The sequence below is a fragment of the Oncorhynchus masou genome, unplaced genomic scaffold, assembly GCF_036934945.1.
Source record: "Oncorhynchus masou masou isolate Uvic2021 unplaced genomic scaffold, UVic_Omas_1.1 unplaced_scaffold_787, whole genome shotgun sequence".
NCBI lineage: Eukaryota > Metazoa > Chordata > Actinopteri > Salmoniformes > Salmonidae > Oncorhynchus > Oncorhynchus masou.
The window spans coordinates 282,501-306,803 of NW_027014340.1; positions in this window are offsets into that span (position 1 = coordinate 282,501).

Genomic DNA, 24,303 nt, shown 5'->3' on the forward strand with positions numbered 1-24,303 from the left:
CTGCCTTAACTCTGCCTCCTCACTACATCACCCTGCTACCTGCCTTAACTCTGCCTCCTCACTACACCACCCTGCTACCCTCCTAAACTCTGCCTCCTCACCACCCTGCTACCTGTCTTAACTCTGCCTCCTCACCACCCTGCTACCTGCCTTAACTCTGCCTCACCACCCTGCTACATGCCTTAACTCTGCCTCCTCACTACACCACCCTGCTACCTTCCTTAACTCTGCCTCCTCACCACCCTGCTACCTGCCTTAACTCTGCCTCCTCACCACCCTGCTACCTGCCTTAACTCTACCTCCTCACTACACCACCCTGCTACCTGCCTTAACTCTGCCTCCTCACCACCCTGCTACCTGCCTTAACTCTGCCTCCTCACTACACCACCTTGCTACCTGCCTTAACTCTGCCTCACCACCCTGCTACCTGCCTTAACTCTGCCTCACCACCCTGCTACCTGCCTTAACTCTGCCTCACCACCCTGCTACCTGCCTTAACTCTGCCTCACCACCCTGCTACCTGCCTTAACTCTGCCTCACCACCCTGCTACCTGCCTTAACTCTGCCTCCTCACTACACCACCCTGCTACCTGCCTTAACTCTGCCTCACCACCCTCTTTCAGACATACCTGAGAAATTATCTACTAATTATCTACTAAATATGTTTGCTCATGTCTGAGGAACAGCTCACTTAAGTGTGAGTCTCTTTCCATTTTCCTCTGAGGGGGAGATTAGACCAGCAGCTTATCTCAAAGAGCTCATTATATCAATAGCAGTAATTATGTATTTTGCTGCTTTTTATGTGAGTTCCATTAGGATAGAGTTCTGAGTGTAGGGTTAGGGTTCTGATGTTAGGGTAGGGTTAGGGTTCGGATGTTAGGGTAGGGTTAGGGTTCTGATGATAGGGTAGGGTTAGGGTTCTGATGTTAGGGTAGGGTTAGGGTTCTGATATTAGGGTAGGGTTAGGGTTCTGATGATAGGGTTCTGATGTTAGGGTAGGGTTAGGGTTCTGATGATAGGGTAGGGTTAGGGTTCTGATGTTAGGGTAGGGTTAGGGTTCTGATGATAGGGTTCTGATGTTAGGGTAGGGTTAGGGTTCTGATGATAGGGTAGGGTTAGGGTTCTGATGTTAGGGTAGGGTTAGGGTTCTGATGTTAGGGTAGGGTTAGGGTTCTGATGATAGGGTTCTGATGTTAGGGTAGGGTTAGGGTTCTGATGTTAGGGTAGGGTTAGGGTTCTGATGTTAGGGTAGGGTTAGGGTTCTGATGTTAGGGTAGGGTTAAGGTTCTGATGTTAGGGTAGGGTTAAGGTTCTGATGTTAGGGGAGGGTTAAGGTTCTGATGTTAGGGGAGGGTTAAGGTTCTGATGTTAGGGGAGGGTTAAGGTTCTGATGTTAGGGTAGGGTTAGGGTTCTGATGTTAGGGTAGGGTTAGGGTTCTGATGATAGGGTAGGGTTAGGGTTCTGATGTTTCGGTAGGGTTAGGGTTCTGATGTTAGGGTAGGGTTAGGCTTATGATGTTAGGGTAGGGTTAGGGTTCTGATGTTAGGGTAGGGTTAGGGTTCTGATGTTAGGGTAGGGTTAGGGTTCTGATGTTAGGGGAGGGTTAAGGTTCTGATGTTAGGGGAGGGTTAAGGTTCTGATGTTAGGGTAGGGTTAGGGTTCTGATGTTAGTGTAGGGTTAGGCTTATGATGTTAGGGTAGGGTTAGGGTTCTGATGTTAGGGGAGGGTTAGGGTTCTGATGTTAGGGTAGGGTTAGGGTTCTGATGTTAGGGTAGGGTTACGGTTCTGATATTAGGGTAGGGTTAGGGTTCTGATGATAGGGTAGGGTTACGGTCCTGATGTTAGGGGAGGGTTAGGGTTCTAATGTTAGGGTAGGGTTAGGGTTCTGATGTCAGGGTAGGGTTAGGGTTCTGATGTTAGGGGAGGGTTACGGTTCTGATGTTAGGGGAGGGTTAGGGTTCTGATGTTAGGGTAGGGTTAGGGTTCTGATGTTAGGGTAGGGTTAGGGTTCTGATGTTAGTGTAGGGTTAGGGATCTGATGTTAGGGGAGGGTTAAGGTTCTGATGTTAGTGTAGGGTTAGGGTTCTGATGTTAGGGTAGGGTTAGGGTTCTGATGTTAGGGTAGGGTTAGGGATCCGATGTTAGGGGAGGGTTAAGGTTCTGATGTTAGTGTAGGGTTAGGGTTCTGATGTTAGTGTAGGGTTGGGGTTCTGATGATAGGGTAGGGTTAGGGTTTTGATGTTAGGGTAGGGTTAGGGTTCTGATGTTAGGGTCGTGTTAGGGTTCTGATGTTTCGATAGGGTTAGGGTTTTGATGTTAGGGTAGGGTTATGGTTCTGATGTTAGGGTAGGGTTAGGGTTCTGATGTTAGGGTAGGGTTAGGGTTCTGATGTTAGGGTAGGGTTAAGGTTCTGATGTTAGGGTAGGGTTAGCTCTAAACACCAGGACTCAATACAATGTTATTACACTGAGGTTATGGGAGCCTATCATCAAATCTTCCCTTCTTTTCTTTTATTATTCATTAGGGGCTCCCCCTCTCCTCCCTCCCCCAGGCCCAGGGATCAGTAGGGTGGAGCTGGGGAGGAGGAGAGAGAGAGTCTGGGGAGGAGATTTGGGGATTTCTTTGTTTCTCACCACAGTGAGGGTAACTCTGCCAGCAAGATCACGGCCCTCTTGTCCCCGAGGACGGACCTGGAACTGAGAGACATGGAGAAAGGCTCCATCTCACAGAGAGGCTCCATGTGAAATAAATACACGAATTAATGAGGGAGATAAATAACAACAATACAACAGAGGAGAGGAGAGGAGAGGAGAGGAGAGGAGAGGAGAGGAGAGGAGAGGAGAGGAGAGGAGAGGAGAGGAGAGGAGAGGAGAGGAGAGGAGAGGAGAGGAGAGGAGAGGAGAGGAGAGGATGATGTTGGCCTGTCCGTACTAATGAGACACAGCTGGTCTGATGTAAAGACAGAAACAATCTGATGGAGACTCAGCCAGGGAGGACAATACATTATCTACTATCAGACTGTCTCAAACAGGCAGGACAATACATTATCTACTATCAGACTGTCTCAAACAGGCAGGACAATACATTATCTATCTTTAACACTGTAACACAGCCCTGATGTCTGACTCTAACACTGTAACACAGCCCTGGTGTCTGACTTTAACACTGTAACACAGTCCTGATGTCTGACTTTAACACTGTAACACAGCCCTGATGTCTGACTTTAACACTGTAACACAGTCCTGATGTCTGACTTTAACACTGTAACACTGCCCTGATACAGCCCTGATGTCTGACTTTAACACTGTAACACAGTCCTGATGTCTGACTTTAACACTGTAACACTGCCCTGATGTCTGACTTTAACACTGTAACAATGCCCTGATGTCTGACTTTAACACTGTAACACAGCCCTGATGTCTGACTTTAACACTGTAACACAGCCCTGATGTCTGACTTTAACACTGTAACACAGTCCTGATGTCTGACTTTAACACTGTAACACAGCCCTGATGTCTGACTTTAACACTGTAACACAGCCCTGATGTCTGACTTTAACACTGTAACACAGCCCTGATACAGCCCTGATGTCTGACTTTAACACTGTAACACAGCCCTGATGTCTGACTTTAACACTGTAACACAGCCCTGATACAGCCATGATGTCTGACTTTAACACTGTAACACAGTCCTGATGTCTGACTTTAACACTGTAACACAGCCCTGATGTCTGACTTTAACACTGTAACACAGCCCTGATGTCTGACTTTAACACTGTAACACAGCCCTGATGTCTGACTTTAACACTGTAACACAGCCCTGATGTCTGACTTTAACACTGTAACACAGCCCTGATGTCTGACTCTAACACTGTAACACAGCCCTGGTGTCTGACTTTAACACTGTAACACAGTCCTGATGTCTGACTTTAACACTGTAACACAGCCCTGATGTCTGACTTTAACACTGTAACACAGTCCTGATGTCTGACTTTAACACTGTAACACAGCCCTGATACAGCCCTGATGTCTGACTTTAACACTGTAACACTGCCCTGATGTCTGACTTTAACACTGTAACAATGCCCTGATGTCTGACTTTAACACTGTAACACAGCCCTGATGTCTGACTTTAACACTGTAACACAGCCCTGATGTCTGACTTTAACACTGTAACACAGTCCTGATGTCTGACTTTAACACTGTAACACAGCCCTGATGTCTGACTTTAACACTGTAACACAGCCCTGATGTCTGACTTTAACACTGTAACACAGCCCTGATACAGCCCTGATGTCTGACTTTAACACTGTAACACAGCCCTGATGTCTGACTTTAACACTGTAACACAGCCCTGATACAGCCATGATGTCTGACTTTAACACTGTAACACAGTCCTGATGTCTGACTTTAACACTGTAACACAGCCCTGATGTCTGACTTTAACACTGTAACACAGCCCTGATGTCTGACTTTAACACTGTAACACAGCCTTGATGTCTGACTTTAACACTGTAACACAGCCCTGATGTCTGACTTTAACACTGTAACACAGCCCTGGTGTCTGACTTTAACACTGTAACACAGCCCTGATACAGTCCTGATGAGGAGGAGGAGGCGTCTTCATGTTGAAACACAGCTGGAGTTTAACATTCCTCCTGTGTTGTGACAACAGGTTACAGAAGAGGTCTGATGTGGTCGGGAGGCTTTCCTCTGTGTGTTTGATACAACGAGCTGCTGCAACGGCAGAGGTGTACGGTAAGCGCCGCAGCGCTCCGTGAGAGGATTTAAACTAACATTACAGCTAATCTCTCCTGTCAGACAACGGAGAAACAAAGAAACAAAAAAAGAAAATGGACGTCTTTATTCAGATGCTTTCAGAGGTTCCCCAAGCGCAACGGGAACTCAAATATCTCCTGCATGAGATGTATACAAGGATTATATTAAACAGACAAATACTAATCATGACATGAGTGTTAATTATGTTGCCACGGGTTGACTGGTGGCAGCCTCTGAACTGACAGACAGATTAACTGAAGGTTTAGCAGTCCGCCCTCACAGACAGGCGGCTTTTACAAACATGACTAAATATCCATGTCACCTACAAGATGTTTTCTAGATAGAAAAAGGAGAATCCTAATGAGAACAGCATGTTTTTGTTTTGAACAGTTCACTAGTTTGACATTGGGCCGATGAGGTAATGCCATGGTATTATTCAAAAAGATAGTGAGACAAAATAAAACGTATAAAAGTCGTGTTGTTTCAACCCCCAGGCCGTTTCAACCCCCAGGCCGTTTCAACCCCCAGTCCATTTCAACCCCCAGGCCGTTTCAACCCCCAGACCGTTTCAACCCCCAGACCGTTTCAACCCCCAGGCCGTTTCAACCGCCAGGCCGTTTCAACCCCCAGGCCGTTTCAACCCCCAGGCCGTTTCAACCCCCAGACCGTTTCAACCCCAAGGCCGTTTCAACCCCCAGGCCGTTTCAACCCCCAGGCCGTTTCAACCCCAGGCCGTTTCAACCCCCAGGCCGTTTCAACCCCAGGCCGTTTCAACCCCAGGCCGTTTCAACCCCAGGCCGTTTCAACCGCCAGGCCGTTTCAAACCCCAGTCCATTTCAACCGCCAGGCCGTTTCAAACCCCAGTCCATTTCAACCGCCAGGCCGTTTCAAACCCCAGTCCATTTCAACCCCCGGGCCGTTTCAACCCCCGGGCCGTTTCAACCCCCGGGCCGTTTCAACCCCCGGGCCGTTTCAACCCCCGGGCCGTTTCAACCCTCAGGCCGTTTCAACCCCCAGACCGTTTCAACCCCAAGGCCGTTTCAACTCCCAGGCCGTTTCAACCCCCAGTCCATTTCAACCCTCAGGCCGTTTCAACCCCCAGGCCGTTTCAACCCCCAGGCTGTTTCAACCCCCAGGCCGTTCAGAAAACTGATAGCTCGCAGCTAGCTAGCTACAATACAAGGCTATATATATCTGGGCGGCAGGGTAGCCTAGTGGTTAGAGCGTTGAACTGGTAACCGGAAGGTTGGGAATTTTGAATCCCCCAGCTGACAAGGTACAAATCTGTAGTTCTGCCCTGAACAGGCAGTTAACCCACTGTCCCTAGGCCGTCATTGAAAATAAGAATTTGTTCTTAACTGACTTGCCTAGTTAAATAAAGGATAAATAAAATATGTTATTTTAGGTTCTAGAAAACTGATAGCTAGCTGCTAGCTACCTACAAGGCTATATGTTATTTTAGGTTCTAGTAAACTGATAGCTAGCTGCTAGCTACCTACAATACAAGGCTATATGTTATTTTAGGTTCTAGTAAACTGATAGCTAGCTGCTAGCTACCTACAATACAAGGCTATATGTTATTTTAGGTTCTAGAAAACTGCTAGCTAGCTGCTAGCTAGCGACAATGCAATGCTCCATGTTATTTTAGGTTCTAGAAAACTGCTAGCTAGCTGCTAGATAGCTACAATACAAGGCTATATGATATTTTACATTCTAGAAAACTGCTAGCTAGCTAAATTAGTAGGCCTACATTAATAGATACTGTACAGTCTTCTTAGCCACGTACTGCATAGCTAGCTTGACTGTGTTGAGATTCACAAACACTGCCCTTTCCATTTTGGTCCAAAATATGAGGTGTTCATCCCCAGAATGGCTGGAGGCAGAACACATTGTACTATATGTGATTTCCAAGCTAACAGCAATATGTATTAGACCACCTAGCCCTTTGAGGGTGAAGTGTATTAATCATGTATTGCCTGCATCCGTTTGAATTCTGCCACTTTACTGTACGTAATGGAATGTCGAGTCGAAAAGAAGCTGTTTTTAAAACCTGTTATGAAGTTGATTTTGAAGCATAAAACTGCAGATGTGATATGTTACACCCACACGATGCCTGTCTGTTTAATTTCTGTAGTTAAAACGCTGTCAGTTCCACGTTAAGTCCCGAGTGGTGCGGAGACGGTCCAGTTCTGCTGACTATCCCAGAATTCAGGAGGATTGTGTGTCTATTAAACAGTGTAATCAGGCGGCCTGCACCCCCGTTCATTAGCCCCCAGAGATACGGTAGGGACTTTTAACTCTAACTCTTACAACATGAGCTCATGAAGTAACTATCTCCTTAAATATGTAAAGTATATAGCTTAAACCAGAGAGTGATTATGGCTTAAGACTAAAACTCTCTTCTCCTGGATATATTCTACACTGAGATCCATTTTAAAACATTCCCTTTATCTGCCTTAACAAGCAGAAGAAAGTTCTTATCTTAAACTGCTGAGAGACAATTTGATGAGGTTGTAATATAAAGAGTACTCTTCATATGTCAGAGTGAGTTGACCTCTGTCGGGAGCTGAACCAGGAAGTAACAGGGAAGTGTTCCTGCAGCAGTAAGCTGCACCAGGGAAGTGTTCAGGTGTTAACAGGTAATTAGTGTCGCTGTTTCATCACAGTGACGATCAGGTGATGTAGGCGGAGATAACGGCTTCATTACCATGTGTTATAACAGGGGAGAGATTATATCCCTTTGGTAGATATTGCTTTTAAAGAGCTGAACAAAGCCTCTTCCTGTGATGGTCTTTACTATCAGACTATTAAATGACTCATTAAAGATTAGCTTTCACTTTAATATTAGAACATCGGTCAAAATGGTTCCCGGTCCAGTCCAAAACATTCAAAAATAACCACCATTATGTCAATGCATCAAGTGTCAGCAAGCGTCAATGCAGTCTTCCATGTGGCCACAGCAAGAGATTCACAACAACTCATTATCTTTGTCCTAAAACGACCCTAAAGGCCTCTGGGATTGACAGACCAAGACAAGCCACTCTAAGATAGAGTACCAGAGCGAAGGAGAGAGAGGAGAGACAGAGAGAAGAGAAAAGAGAGAGAGAGAGAGAGAGAGAGAGAGGGGGGGGGGGGTGAGAGTTAGAGAAGAGAGAGAGAGAGAGAGAGAGAGAGAGAGAGAGAGAGAGAGAGAGAGGGGGGGGGAGAGTTAGAGAGAGAGAGAGAGAGAGAGAGAGAGAGAGTTAGAGAAGAGAGAGAGAGAGAGAGGGGGGGGAGTTGGAGAAGAGAGAGAGAGAAGAGAGAGAGAGGGGGAAGAGAGTTAGAGAAGAGAGAGAGAAGAGAGATAAGAGAGAGAGAAGAGAAGAGAAGAGAAGAGAAGAGGAGAGGAGAGGAGAGGAGAGGAGAGGAGAGGAGAGGAGAGGAGAGGAGAGGAGAGGAGAGGAGAGGAGAGAGAGAGAGAGAGACCATAATAATGGTATTGGTATCAGATGCATTGTGGAGAAGGGCAGGGTGATTTCTCCCATCTTCCTGTGATTGTGACGGAGACATTAGGCGGGTCGAGGGTCAGGCTAGGAGGAGACAGCATTGTGTTCAAACTGTCACGCATCACCACCTAGTTTGACATGCACAGGCCCGTTTGTTGTCTGTCCAACATGCAAATTGCAGACTGCTGTCACGCAGCAGCAGATATATGTGGAGGGAGATGAGACCACCTGACCACCTGTAACCAGTGAAAAGAGTGATGGACAAGCATTCAGCTCTGCCATTCACAGCTCCTTCAGCCCCTCACACAACATGTCAAATATCTATTCTTAATATTCAAGTGCAGGAAGTGGAGTGATGGGAAGATCTGAGCTGCAGCAGGTAATGAGCTGCAGGCTGGAGACAGCTGAGGGTCAGGGTGACGTTATACTGGGTCCAGGACTACAGTTGTTACGTAGATGTTTTTAATTAGGGTCCAGCACTATATTCGTTAGGTAGATGTCTTTATATAGGATCCAGGACTAGAGTTGTTAGGTAGCTGTCTTTATATATATCCAGGACTATAGTTGTTAGGTAGTTGTCTTTATATAGGGAGAAGACTATAGTCGTTAGGTAGCTGTCTTTATATAGTGTCCAGGACTATAGTTGTTAGGTAGCTGTCTTTATAGTGTCCAGGACTATAGTTGTTAGGTAGCTGTCTTTATAGTGTCCAGGACTATAGTTGTTAGGTAGCTGTCTTTATATAGTGTCCAGGACTATAGTTGTTAGGTAGCTGTCTTTATATAGTGTCCAGGACTATAGTTGTTAGGTAGCTGTCTTTATAGTGTCCAGGACTATAGTCGGTAGGTAGCTGTCTTTATAGTGTCCAGGACTATAGTTGTTAGGTAGCTGTCTTTATATAGGATCCAGGACTATAGTTGTTAGGTAGTTGTCTTTATAGTGTCCAGGACTATAGTTGTTAGGTAGCTGTCTTGATATAGTGTCCAGGACTATAGTTGTTAGGTAGCTGTCTTTATATAATGTCCAGGACTATAGTTGTTAGGTAGCTGTCTTTATAGTGTCCAGGACTATAGTTGTTAGGTAGCTGTCTTTATATAGGGAGAAGACTATAGTTGTTAGGTAGCTGTCTTTATAGTGTCCAGGACTATATGTGTTAGGTAGCTGTCTTTATATAGGGAGAAGACTATAGTTGTTAGGTAGCTGTCTTTATAGTGTCCAGGACTATATGTGTTAGGTAGCTGTCTTTATATAGGGAGAAGACTATAGTTGTTAGGTAGCTGTCTTTATAGTGTCCAGGACTATAGTCGGTAGGTAGCTGTCTTTATATAGGATCCAGGACTATAGTTGTTAGGTAGCTGTCTTTATAGTGTCCAGGACTATAGTTGTTAGATAGCTGTCTTTATAGTGTCCAGGACTATAGTTGTTAGGTAGCTGTCTTTATATAGGGAGAAGACTATAGTTGTTAGGTAGCTGTCTTTATATAGGGAGAAGACTATAGTTGTTAGGTAGCTGTCTTTATATAGGATCCAGGACTATAGTTGTTAGGTAGCTGTCTTTATATAGGGAGAAGACTGTAGTTGTTAGGTAGCTGTCTTTATATAGGGAGAAGACTATAGTTGTTAGGTAGCTGTCTTTATATAGGGAGAAGACTATAGTTGTTAGGTAGCTGTCTTTATATAGGATCCAGGACTATAGTTGTTAGGTGGCTGTCTTTATATATATCCAGGACTATAGTTGTTAGGTGGCTGTCTTTATATATATCCAGGACTATAGTTGTTAGGTAGCTGTCTTTATATAGGGAGAAGACTATAGTTGTTAGGTAGCTGTCTTTATATAGGATCCAGGACTATAGTTGTTAGGTAGCTGTCTTTATATAGTGTCCAGGACTATAGTTGTTAGGTGGCTGTCTTTATATAGGGAGAAGACTATATGTGTTAGGTAGCTGTCTTTATATAGGATCCAGGACTATAGTTGTTAGGTAGCTGTCTTTATATAGTGTCCAGGACTATAGTTGTTAGGTGGCTGTCTTTATATAGGGAGAAGACTATATGTGTTAGGTAGCTGTCTTTATATAGGATCCAGGACTATAGTTGTTAGGTAGCTGTCTTTATATAGTGTCCAGGACTATAGTTGTTAGGTAGCTGTCTTTATATAGGGAGAAGACTATAGTTGTTAGGTAGTTGTCTTTATATAGGGAGAAGACTATATGTGTTAGGTAGCTGTCTTTATATAGGATCCAGGACTATAGTCGTTAGGTAGCTGTCTTTATATAGGGAGAAGACTATATGTGTTAGGTAGCTGTCTTTATATAGGATCCAGGACTATAGTTGTTAGGTAGCTGTCTTTATATAGGATCCAGGACTATAGTTGTTAGGTAGCTGTCTTTATATAGGGAGAAGACTATAGTTGTTAGGTAGCTGTCTTTATATAGGGAGAAGACTATATGTGTTAGGTAGCTGTCTTTATATAGGATCCAGGACTATAGTTGTTAGGTAGCTGTCTTTATATAGGATCCAGGACTATAGTCGTTAGGTAGCTGTCTTTATATAGGGAGAAGACTATAGTTGTTAGGTAGCTGTCTTTATATAGTGTCCAGGACTATAGTCGTTAGGTAGCTGTCTTTATATAGGGAGAAGACTATAGTTGTTAGGTAGCTGTCTTTATATAGGGAGAAGACTATATGTGTTAGGTAGCTGTCTTTATATAGGATCCAGGACTATAGTTGTTAGGTAGCTGTCTTTATATAGTGTCCAGGACTATAGTTGTTAGGTGGCTGTCTTTATATAGGATCCAAGACTATAGTTGTTAGGTAGCTGTCTTTATAGTGTCCAGGACTATATGTGTTAGGTAGCTGCGAGAAGACTATAGTTGTTAGGTAGATGTCTTTATATAGGATCCAGGACTATAGTTGTTAGGTAGCTGTCTTTATATAGTGTCCAGGACTATAGTTGTTAGGTGGCTGTCTTTATATAGGATCCAAGACTATAGTTGTTAGGTAGCTGTCTTTATAGTGTCCAGAACTATATGTGTTAGGTAGCTGGGAGAAGACTATAGTTGTTAGGTAGCTGTCTTGATATATTGGCCACAACAATACACAACAATAGGCAAGCAGCTTGGTGAGAAGGCAACAACTGTTTGCACAATTATTAGAAAATGGAAGAAGTTCAAGATGACGGTCTGGGGCTCCATGCAAGATGTCACCTCGTGGGGCATCAATGATCATGAGGAAGGTGAGGGATCAGCCCAGAACTACACGGCAGGACCTGGTCAATGACCTGAAGAGAGCTGGGACCACAGTCTCAAAGCAAACCATTAGTAACACACTATGCCGTCATGGATTAAAACCCTGCAGCGCACGCAAGTTCCCCCTGCTCAAGCCAGCGCATGTCCAGGCCCATCTGAAGTTTGCCAATGACCATCCGGATGATCCAGAGGAGGAATGGGAGAAGGTCATGTGGTCTGATGAGACAAAAATAGAGCATTTTGGTCTAAACTCCACTCGCCGTGTTTGGAGGAAGAAGAAGGATGAGTACAACCTCAAGAACACCATCCCAACCGTGAAGCATGGAGGTGGAAACATCATTCTTTGGGGAGGCTTTTCTGCAAATGGAACAGGACAACTGCACAGTATTGAGGGGAGGATGGATGGGGCCATGTATCGCGAGATCTTGGCCAACAACCTCCTTCCTTCAGTAAGAGCATTGAAGATGGGTCGTGGCTGGGTCTTCCAGCATGACAACGACCCGAAACACACAGCCAGGGAAACTAAGGAGTGGCTCCGTAAGAAGCATCTCAAGGTTCTGGAGTGGCCTAGCCAGTCTCCAGACCTGAACCCAATAGAAAATCTTTGACGGGAGCTGAAAGTCTGTATTGCCCAGCAACAGCCCCGAAACCTGAAGGATCTGGAGAAGGTCTGTATGGAGGAGTGGGCCAAAATCCCTGCTGCAGTGTGTGCAAACCTGGCCAAGACATACAGGAAACATATGTTCTCTGTAATTGCAAATAAAGGTTTCTGTTTGCATTATGGAGAAGACTATAGTTGTTAGGTAGCTGTCTTTATATATGGAGAAGACTATAGTTGTTAGGTAGCTGTCTTTATATATGGAGAAGACTATAGTTGTTAGGTAGCTGTCTTTATATAGGATCCAGGACTATAGTCGTTAGGTAGCTGTCTTTATATAGGGAGAAGACTATAGTTGTTAGGTAGCTGTCTTTATATAGTGTCCAGGACTATAGTCGTTAGGTAGCTGTCTTTATATAGGGAGAAGACTATAGTTGTTAGGTAGCTGTCTTTATATAGGGAGAAGACTATATGTGTTAGGTAGCTGTCTTTATATAGGATCCAGGACTATAGTTGTTAGGTAGCTGTCTTTATATAGTGTCCAGGACTATAGTTGTTAGGTGGCTGTCTTTATATAGGATCCAAGACTATAGTTGTTAGGTAGCTGTCTTTATAGTGTCCAGGACTATATGTGTTAGGTAGCTGCGAGAAGACTATAGTTGTTAGGTAGATGTCTTTATATAGGATCCAGGACTATAGTTGTTAGGTAGCTGTCTTTATATAGTGTCCAGGACTATAGTTGTTAGGTGGCTGTCTTTATATAGGATCCAAGACTATAGTTGTTAGGTAGCTGTCTTTATAGTGTCCAGAACTATATGTGTTAGGTAGCTGGGAGAAGACTATAGTTGTTAGGTAGCTGTCTTGATATATTGGCCACAACAATACACAACAATAGGCAAGCAGCTTGGTGAGAAGGCAACAACTGTTTGCACAATTATTAGAAAATGGAAGAAGTTCAAGATGACGGTCTGGGGCTCCATGCAAGATGTCACCTCGTGGGGCATCAATGATCATGAGGAAGGTGAGGGATCAGCCCAGAACTACACGGCAGGACCTGGTCAATGACCTGAAGAGAGCTGGGACCACAGTCTCAAAGCAAACCATTAGTAACACACTATGCCGTCATGGATTAAAACCCTGCAGCGCACGCAAGTTCCCCCTGCTCAAGCCAGCGCATGTCCAGGCCCATCTGAAGTTTGCCAATGACCATCCGGATGATCCAGAGGAGGAATGGGAGAAGGTCATGTGGTCTGATGAGACAAAAATAGAGCATTTTGGTCTAAACTCCACTCGCCGTGTTTGGAGGAAGAAGAAGGATGAGTACAACCTCAAGAACACCATCCCAACCGTGAAGCATGGAGGTGGAAACATCATTCTTTGGGGAGGCTTTTCTGCAAATGGAACAGGACAACTGCACAGTATTGAGGGGAGGATGGATGGGGCCATGTATCGCGAGATCTTGGCCAACAACCTCCTTCCTTCAGTAAGAGCATTGAAGATGGGTCGTGGCTGGGTCTTCCAGCATGACAACGACCCGAAACACACAGCCAGGGAAACTAAGGAGTGGCTCCGTAAGAAGCATCTCAAGGTTCTGGAGTGGCCTAGCCAGTCTCCAGACCTGAACCCAATAGAAAATCTTTGACGGGAGCTGAAAGTCTGTATTGCCCAGCAACAGCCCCGAAACCTGAAGGATCTGGAGAAGGTCTGTATGGAGGAGTGGGCCAAAATCCCTGCTGCAGTGTGTGCAAACCTGGCCAAGACATACAGGAAACATATGTTCTCTGTAATTGCAAATAAAGGTTTCTGTTTGCATTATGGAGAAGACTATAGTTGTTAGGTAGCTGTCTTTATATATGGAGAAGACTATAGTTGTTAGGTAGCTGTCTTTATATATGGAGAAGACTATAGTTGTTAGGTAGCTGTCTTTATATAGTGTCCAGGACTATAGTTGTTAGGTAGCTGTCTTTATATATGGAGAAGACCATAATTGTTAGGTAGCTGTCTTTATATATGGAGAAGACTATAGTTGTTAGGTAGCTGTCTTTATATATGGAGAAGACTATAGTTGTTAGGTAGCTGTCTTTATATATGGAGAAGACTATAGTTGTTAGGTAGCTGTCTTTATATAGGGAGAAGACTATAGTTGTTAGGTAGCTGTCTTTATATAGGGAGAAGACTATAATTGTTAGGTAGCTGTCTTTATATATGGAGAAGACTATAATTGTTAGGTAGCTGTCTTTATATAGAATCCATAAATATAGTTGTTAGGTAGCTGTCTTTATATAGAATCCATAAATATAGTTGTTAGGTAGCTGTCTTTATATATATCCAGGACTATAGTCGTTAGGTAGCTGTCTTTATATAGTGTCCAGGACTATAATTGTTAGGTAGCTGTCTTTATATAGGGAGAAGACTATAGTTGTTAGGTAGCTGTCTTTATATAGGGAGAAGACTATAATTGTTAGGTAGCTGTCTTTATATAGAATCCATAAATATAGTTGTTAGGTAGCTGTCTTTATATAGGGAGAAGACTATAATTGTTAGGTAGCTGTCTTTATATAGAATCCATAAATATAATTGTTAGGTAGCTGTCTTTATATAGAATCCATAAATATAGTTGTTAGGTAGCTGTCTTTATATATATCCAGGACTATAGTCGTTAGGTAGCTGTCTTTATATAGTGTCCAGGACTATAATTGTTAGGTAGCTGTCTTTATATAGGGAGAAGACTATAATTGTTAGGTAGCTGTCTTTATATAGGGAGAAGACTATAGTCGTTAGGTAGCTGTCTTTATATAGGGAGAAGACTATAGTTGTTAGGTAGCTGTCTTTATATAGGGAGAAGACTATAATTGTTAGGTAGCTGTCTTTATATAGAATCCATAAATATAGTTGTTAGGTAGCTGTCTTTATATATATCCAGGACTATAATTGTTAGGTAGCTGTCTTTATATAGGGAGAAGACTATAGTTGTTAGGTAGCTGTATTTATATAGGGAGAAGACTATAGTTGTTAGGTAGCTGTCTTTATATAGGGAGAAGACTATAGTTGTTAGGTAGCTGTCTTTATATATATCCAGGACTATAGTCATTAGGTAGCTGTCTTTATATAGTGTCCAGGACTATAGATGTTAGGTAGCTGTCTTTATATACGGAGAAGACTATAGTTGTTATTTAGATGTCTTTATATATGGAGAAGACTATAGTTGTTAGGTAGCTGTCTTTATATACGGAGAAGACTATAGTTGTTAGGTAGCTGTCTTTATATAGGGAGAAGACTATAGTTGTTAGGTAGCTGTCTTTATATAGGGAGAAGACTGTAGTTGTTAGGTAGCTGTCTTTTTATAGGGAGAAGTCTATAGTTGTTAGGTAGCTGTCTTTATATAGTGTCCAGGACTATAGTTGTTAGGTAGCTGTCTTTAAATAGGGAGAAGACTATAGTTGTTAGGCAGCTGTCTTTATATAGGGAGAAGACTATCGTTGTTAGGTAGCTGTCTTTATATAGTGTCCAGGACTATAGTTGTTAGGTAGCTGTCTTTATAGTGTCCAGGACTATAGTTGTTAGGTAGCTGTCTTTAAATAGGGAGAAGACTATAGTTGTTAGGCAGCTGTCTTTATATAGGGAGAAGACTATCGTTGTTAGGTAGCTGTCTTTATATAGTGTCCAGGACTATAGTTGTTAGGTAGCTGTCTTTATATAGGGAGAAGACTGTAGTTGTTAGGTAGCTGTCTTTTTATAGGGAGAAGTCTATAGTTGTTAGGTAGCTGTCTCTATAGTGTCCAGGACTATAGTCGTTAGGTAGCTGTCTTTATATAGGGGGAAGACTGTAGTTGTTAGGTAGCTGTCTTTATATACGGAGAAGACTATAGTTGTTAGTTTGATGTCTTTATATAGTGTCCAGGACTATAGTTGTTAGGTAGCTGTCTTTAAATAGGGAGAAGACTATAGTTGTTAGGTAGCTGTCTTTATATATATCCAGGACTATAGTTGTTTGTTAGCTGTCTTTATATAGTGACTATATTCGTATCTTCCTCCATAGAGGTGTGTTGAGGTATCTTCCTCCATAGAGGTATCTTCCTCCATAGAGGTGTGTAGAGGTATCTTCCTCCATAGAGGTGTGTTGAGGTATCTTCCTCCATAGAGGTGTGTAGAGGTATCTTCCTCCATAGAGGTGTGTTGAGGTATCTTCCTCCATAGAGGTGTGTAGAGGTATCTTTCTCCATAGAGGTGTGTAGAGGTATCTTCCTCCATAGAGGTGTGTTGAGGTATCTTTCTCCATAGAGGTGTGTAGAGGTATCTTCCTCCATAGAGGTGTGTTGAGGTATCTTCCTCCATAGAGGTGTGTTGAGGTATCTTCCTCCATAGAGGTGTGTAGAGGTATCGTTCTCCATAGAGGTGTGTAGAGGTATCTTCCTCCATAGAGGTGTGTAGAGGTATCTTCCTCCATAGAGGTGTGTTGAGGTATCTTCCTCCATAGAGGTGTGTAGAGGTATCTTCCTCCATAGAGGTGTGTAGAGGTATCTTCCTCCATAGAGGTGTGTAGAGGTATCTTCCTCCATAGAGGTGTGTAGAGGTATCTTCCTCCATAGAGGTGTGTAGAGGTATCTTCCTCCATAGAGGTGTGTTGAGGTATCTTCCTCCATAGAGGTGTGTAGAGGTATCTTCTTCCGTAGAGGTGTGTAGAGGTATCTTCCTCCATAGAGGTGTGTTGAGGTATCTTCCTCCATAGAGGTGTGTAGAGGTATCTTCCTCCATAGAGGTGTGTAGAGGTATCTTCCTCCATAGAGCTGTGTTGAGGTATCTTCCTCCATAGAGGTGTGTAGAGGTATCTTCCTCCATAGAGGTGTGTAGAGGTATCTTCCTCCATAGAGGTGTGTAGAGGTATCTTCCTCCATAGAGGTGTGTAGAGGTATCTTCCTCCATAGAGGTGTATAGAGGTATCTTCCTCAGAGGTGTGTAGAGGTATCTTCCTCCATAGAGGTGTGTAGAGGTATCTTTCTCCATAGAGGTGTGTTGAGGTATCTTCCTCCATAGAAGTGTGTTGAGGTATCTTCCTCCATAGAGGTGTGTAGAGGTATCTTCCTCCATAGAGGTGTGTTGAGGTATCTTCCTCCATAGAGGTGTGTTGAGGTATCTTCCTCCATAGAGGTGTGTAGAGGTATCTTCCTCCATAGAGGTGTGTAGAGGTATCTTCCTCCATAGAGGTGTGTTGAGGTATCTTCCTCCATAGAGGTATCTTCCTCCATAGAGGTGTGTAGAGGTATCTTCCTCCATAGAGGTGTGTAGAGGTATCTTCCTCCATAGAGGTGTGTTGAGGTATCTTCCTCCATAGAGGTGTGTTGAGGTATCTTCCTCCATAGAGGTGTGTTGAGGTATCTTCCTCCATAGAGGTGTGTAGAGGTATCTTCCTCCATAGAGGTGTGTTGAGGTATCTTCCTCCATAGAGGTGTGTTGAGGTATCTTTCTCCATAGAGGTGTGTAGAGGTATCTTTCTCCATAGAGGTGTGTAGAGGTATCTTCCTCCATAGAGGTGTGTAGAGGTATCTTCCTCCATAGAGGTGTGTAGAGGTATCTTCCTCCATAGAGGTGTGTTGAGGTATCTTCCTCCATAGAGGTGTGTAGAGGTATCTTTCTCCATAGAGGTGTGTAGAGGTATCTTTCTCCATAGAGGTGTGTAGAGGTATCTTCCTCCATAGAGGTGTGTAGAGGTATCTTCCTCCATAGAGGTGTGTAGAGGTATCTTCCTCTTTAGAGGTATCTTCCTCCATAGAGGTGTGTAGAGGTATCTTTCTCCATAGAGGTGTGTAGAGGTATCTTCCTCCATAGAGGTGTGTAGAGGTATCTTCCTCCATAGAGGTGTGTAGAGGTATCTTCCTCCATAGAGGTGTGTTGAGGTATCTTCCTCCATAGAGGTATCTTTCTCCATAGAGGTGTGTAGAGGTATCTTCCTCCATAGAGGTGTGTAGAGGTATCTTCCTCCATAGAGGTGTGTTGAGGTATCTTCCTCCATAGAGGTGTGTTGAGGTATCTTCCTCCATAGAGGTGTGTAGAGGTATCTTCCTCCGTAGAGGTATCTTCCTCCATAGAGGTGTGTAGAGGTATCTTCCTCCATAGAGGTGTGTAGAGGTATCTTCCTCCATAGAGGTGTGTAGAGGTATCTTCCTCCATAGAGGTGTGTAGAGGTATCTTCCTCCATAGAGGTATCTTCCTCCATAGAGGTGTGTAGAGGTATCTTCCTCCATAGAGGTATCTTCCTCCATAGAGGTGTGTAGAGGTATCTTCCTCCATAGAGTTGTGTAGAGGTATCTTCCTCCATAGAGTTGTGTAGAGGTATCTTAGTATGTCATCCAGGATCTGAACAACAGTCATTGGCTGGCAGGTTAGAGGTCAGAGGAGACATGTGTGTATTATTCCCATCCGAGTCTGAATGGTGACATCTAAAGAGAACAGAGGCCTCTGATGGACAGGGAACGAGACTGTAAATGAGGCTGGAGATCAGCCTGAAGCCTGACTGGTTAATCCAACACCATGTGACCCACCCTGCCAGCTCCCCCTCCCCTCTATCTCATTAATTATCATCCAGCCCCCTCCCCTACCCTCACGGATGCCCTGGCCGTGTGTGGCATGTGGCGATATCTAATTCAGGATGTTTTGAAGACAGAAGTTAAAAGAATAATTGTAGTCCCCCGAGACACCAACTGAACTGATGAAGGAGACGAGAAAGTAGAGAATCAACCCATCATTACATTTCATGTGTAGATACAGTATGTGCTGACTCCCAGTCAGTTTAAACTACAGTACGTACTGACTCCCAGTCAGTTTAAACTACAGTACGTACTGACTCCCAGTCAGTTTAAACTACAGTACGTGCTGACTCCCAGTCAGTTTAAACTACAGTACGTGCTGACTCCCAGTCAGTTTAAACTACAGTACGTACTGACTCCCAGTCAGTTTAAACTACAGTACGTACTGCCTCCCAGTCAGTTCAAACTACATTACGTACTGACTCCCAGTCAGTTTAAACTACAGTACGTACTGACTCCCAGTCAGTTTAAACTACAGTACGTACTGACTCCCAGTCAGTTTAAACTACATTACGTACTGACTCCCAGTCAGTTTAAACTACAGTACGTACTGACTCCCAGTCAGTTCAAACTACATTACGTACTGCCTCCCAGTCAGTTTAAACTACATTACGTACTGCCTCCCAGTCAGTTCAAACTACAGTACGTACTGACTCCCAGTCAGTTTAAACTACAGTACGTACTGACTCCCAGTCAGTTTAAACGACAGTACGTACTGACTCCCAGTCAGTTTAAACTACAGTACGTACTGACTCCCAGTCAGTTTAAACGACAGTACGTACTGTATTGTCACGATCGTCGTATGGAGGGGACCAAAGCACAGCGTGGTGTGAATACATTCTTCTTGATTGATGGAAGAACACGAAGAACAATTAAACAAAAAAAACAACAAAACGATTAAGACGACCGTGACCGCTATATAAACAATGTGCAAACGTGCAACATAACATAGACAAAAATCCACGAAATACCCAAAGAAGATGGCTGCCTAAATATGGTTCCCAATCAGAGACAAAGATAAACACCTGCCTCTAATTGAGAACCAATCTAGGCAACCATAGACCTACATAAACACCTAGATGAAAACAACCCCATAAATCTACAAGAAACCCTAGACAGTACAGACACCTTAGAATAAGACCCATGGTACGCCCTGACCTAACCAAAATAATAAAGAAAACAAAGAATAATAAGGTCAGGGTTCAATGTATATCTGTGGAGACAGACCCTCAGAGCGGCGTCGTGTTGCCCGTTCACGGGACCTACCGTATGTTTGGCTGCCAAATGATCCATTCAAACTGGGGATTAGATTTACTACTTTAATGATAAGGGTAGAAACCTCCTCATTATACAATTTAGTTCAGTCAAATGTATTCAAATGCCACCTTTACTACCCCGGAGGTACTTTACATAAATTGAATAAATCTTCTGATACTCAGTGAAAACCAGACATATCAAAGCCTGTCCGTCTTTGAAGTGTGCTAGTCTAATTCCCAAACAGATTTTCATGATAAATAAATACATTATTTATGAATTGGGGGGAAAAAACAACAATAAAAATGCATGAAACATTTTCAGCCATGGAAATGTCAAGAGAGAGAATGACACAGAGTGTGGAGCGGTCTGAAGCAGTGTGGAGTGTGGAGCGGTCTGAAGCAGTGTGGAGTGTGGAGTGGTCTGAAGCAGTGTGGAGCGGTCTGGAGCAGTGTGGAGTGTGGAGCGGTCTGGAGCAGTGTGGAGCGGTCTGGAGCAGTGTGGAGCGGTCTGAAGCAGTGTGGAGTGTGGAGCGGTCTGAAGCAGTGTGGAGTGTGGAGCGGTCTGAAGCAGTGTGGAGTGTGGAGCGGTCTGAAGCAGTGTGGAGCGGTCTGAAGCAGTGTGGAGTGTGGAGCGGTCTGAAGCAGTGTGGAGCGGTCTGAAGCAGTGTGGAGCGGTCTGAAGCAGTGTGGAGTGTGGAGCGGTCTGAAGCAGTGTGGAGTGTGGAGCGGTCTGAAGCAGTGTGGAGTGTGGAGCGGTCTGAAGCAGTGTGGAGCGTGGAGCGGTCTGGAGCAGTGTGGAGTGTGGAGCGGTCTGAAGCAGTGTGGAGTGTGGAGCGGTCTGAAGCAGTGTGGAGCGGTCTGAAGCAGTGTGGAGCGGTCTGAAGCAGTGTGGAGTGTGGAGCGGTCTGGAGCAGTGTGGAGTGTGGAGCGGTCTGAAGCAGTGTGGAGCGGTCTGAAGCAGTGTGGAGCGGTCTGAAGCAGTGTGGAGTGTGGAGCGGTCTGAAGCAGTGTGGAGTGTGGAGCGGTCTGGAGCAGTGTGGAGTGTGGAGCGGTCTGAAGCAGTGTGGAGTGTGGAGCGGTCTGGAGCAGTGTGGAGTGTGGAGCGGTCTGAAGCAGTGTGGAGCGGTCTGAAGCAGTGTGGAGCGGTCTGAAGCAGTGTGGAGTGTGGAGCGGTCTGAAGCAGTGTGGAGTGTGGAGCGGTCTGAAGCAGTGTGGAGTGTGGAGTGGTCTGAAGCAGTGTGGAGTGTGGAGTGGTCTGAAGCAGTGTGGAGCGGTCTGAAGCAGTGTGGAGTGTGGAGCGGTCTGAAGCAGTGTGGAGTGTGGAGCGGTCTGAAGCAGTGTGGAGCGGTCTGAAGCAGTGTGGAGTGTGGAGCGGTCTGAAGCAGTGTGGAGTGTGGAGCGGTCTGAAGCAGTGTGGAGCGGTCTGAAGCAGTGTGGAGTGTGGAGCGGTCTGAAGCAGTGTGGAGCGGTCTGAAGCAGTGTGGAGTGTGGAGCGGTCTGAAGCAGTATGGAGTGTGGAGCGGTCTGAAGCAGTGTGGAGTGTGGAGTGGTCTGAAGCAGTGTGGAGTGTGGAGTGGTCTGAAGCAGTGTGGAGCGGTCTGAAGCAGTGTGGAGTGTGGAGCGGTCTGAAGCAGTGTGGAGTGTGGAGCGGTCTGAAGCAGTGTGGAGCGGTCTGAAGCAGTGTGGAGTGTGGAGCGGTCTGAAGCAGTGTGGAGTGTGGAGCGGTCTGAAGCAGTGTGGAGTGTGGAGCGGTCTGAAGCAGTGTGGAGTGTGGAGCGGTCTGAAGCAGTGTGGAGCGGTCTGAAGCAGTGTGGAGTGTGGAGCGGTCTGAAGCAGTGTGGAGCGGTCTGAAGCAGTGTGGAGCGGTCTGAAGCAGTGTGGAGCAGTATGGAGTGTGGAGCGGTCTGAAGCAGTGTGGAGTGTGGAGCGGTCTGGAGCAGTGTGGAGTGTGGAGCGGTCTGAAGCAGTGTGGAGCGGTCTGAAGCAGTGTGGAGTGTGGAGCGGTCTGGAGCAGTGTGGAGTGTGGAGCGGTCTGAAGCAGTGTGGAGCGGTCTGAAGCAGTGTGGAGTGTGGAGCGGTCTGAAGCAGTGTGGAGTGTGGAGCGGTCTGAAGCAGTGTGGAGTGTGGAGCGGTCTGAAGCAGTGTGGAGCGGTCTGAAGCAGTGTGGAGCGGTCTGAAGCAGTGTGGAGCGGTCTGAAGCAGTGTGGAGTGTGGAGCGGTCTGAAGCAGTGTGGAGTGTGGAGCGGTCTGAAGCAGTGTGGAGTGTGGAGCGGTCTGAAGCAGTGTGGAGCGGTCTGGAGCAGTGTGGAGTGTGGAGCGGTCTGAAGCAGTGTGGAGCGGTCTGAAGCAGTGTGGAGTGTGGAGCGGTCTGAAGCAGTGTGGAGCGGTCTGAAGCAGTGTGGAGTGTGGAGCGGTCTGAAGCAGTGTGGAGCGGTCTGAAGCAGTGTGGAGTGTGGAGCGGTCTGAAGCAGTGTGGAGTGTGGAGCGGTCTGAAGCAGTGTGGAATGTGGAGCGGTCTGGAGCAGTGTGGAGTGTGGAGCGGTCTGGAGCAGTGTGGAGCGGTCTGAAGCAGTGTGGAGTGTGGAGCGGTCTGGAGCAGTGTGGAGTGTGGAGCGGTCTGAAGCAGTGTCGAGTGTGGAGCGGTCTGAAGCAGTGTGGAGCGGTCTGGAGCAGTGTGGAGTGTGGAGCGGTCTGAAGCAGTGTGGAGTGTGGAGCGGTCTGAAGCAGTGTGGAGCGGTCTGAAGCAGTGTGGAGTGTGGAGCGGTCTGAAGCAGTGTGGAGCGGTCTGAAGCAGTGTGGAGTGTGGAGCGGTCTGAATCAGTGTGGAGCGGTCTGAAGCAGTGTGGAGCGGTCTGAAGCAGTGTGGAGCGGTCTGAAGCAGTGTGGAGCGGTCTGAAGCAGTGTGGAGTGTGGAGCGGTCTGAAGCAGTGTGGAGTGTGGAGCGGTCTGAAGCAGTGTGGAGTGTGGAGCGGTCTGAAGCAGTGTGGAGCGGTCTGGAGCAGTGTGGAGTGTGGAGCGGTCTGAAGCAGTGTGGAGCGGTCTGAAGCAGTGTGGAGTGTGGAGCGGTCTGAAGCAGTGTGGAGCGGTCTGAAGCAGTGTGGAGTGTGGAGCGGTCTGAAGCAGTGTGGAGCGGTCTGAAGCAGTGTGGAGTGTGGAGCGGTCTGAAGCAGTGTGGAGTGTGGAGCGGTCTGAAGCAGTGTGGAATGTGGAGCGGTCTGGAGCAGTGTGGAGTGTGGAGCGGTCTGGAGCAGTGTGGAGCGGTCTGAAGCAGTGTGGAGTGTGGAGCGGTCTGGAGCAGTGTGGAGTGTGGAGCGGTCTGAAGCAGTGTCGAGTGTGGAGCGGTCTGAAGCAGTGTGGAGCGGTCTGAAGCAGTGTGGAGTGTGGAGCGGTCTGAAGCAGTGTGGAGCGGTCTGAAGCAGTGTGGAGTGTGGAGCGGTCTGAATCAGTGTGGAGCGGTCTGAAGCAGTGTGGAGCGGTCTGAAGCAGTGTGGAGTGTGGAGCGGTCTGAAGCAGTGTGGAATGTGGAGCGGTCTGAAGCAGTGTGGAGCGGTCTGAAGCAGTGTGGAGCGGTCTGAAGCAGTGTGGAGTGTGGAGCGGTCTGAAGCAGTATGGAGTGTGGAGCGGTCTGAAGCAGTGTGGAGTGTGGAGCGGTCTGAAGCAGTGTGGAGCGGTCTGAAGCAGTGTGGAGCGGTCTGAAGCAGTGTGGAGTGTGGAGCGGTCTGAAGCAGTGTGGAGTGTGGAGCGGTCTGAAGCAGTGTGGAGTGTGGAGCGGTCTGAAGCAGTGTGGAGCGGTCTGAAGCAGTATGGAGTGTGGAGCGGTCTGAAGCAGTATGGAGTGTGGAGCGGTCTGAAGCAGTGTGGAGTGTGGAGCGGTCTGAAGCAGTGTGGAGTGTGGAGCGGTCTGAAGCAGTGTGGAGTGTGGAGCGGTCTGAAGCAGTGTGGAGCGGTCTGAAGCAGTGTGGAGCGGTCTGAAGCAGTGTGGAATGTGGAGCGGTCTGAAGCAGTGTGGAATGTGGAGCGGTCTGAAGCAGTGTTGAGTGTGGAGCGGTCTGAAGCAGTATGGAGTGTGGAGCGGTCTGAAGCAGTGTGGAGTGTGGAGCGGTCTGAAGCAGTGTGGAGTGTGGAGCGGTCTGAAGCAGTGTGGAGCGGTCTGAAGCAGTGTTGAGTGTGGAGCGGTCTGAAGCAGTGTGGAATGTGGAGCGGTCTGAAGCAGTGTTGAGTGTGGAGCGGTCTGAAGCAGTGTGGAATGTGGAGCGGTCTGAAGCAGTGTGGAGTGTGGAGCGGTCTGAAGCAGTGTGGAGCGGTCTGAAGCAGTGTGGAGCGGTCTGAAGCAGTGTTGAGTATGGAGCGGTCTGAAGC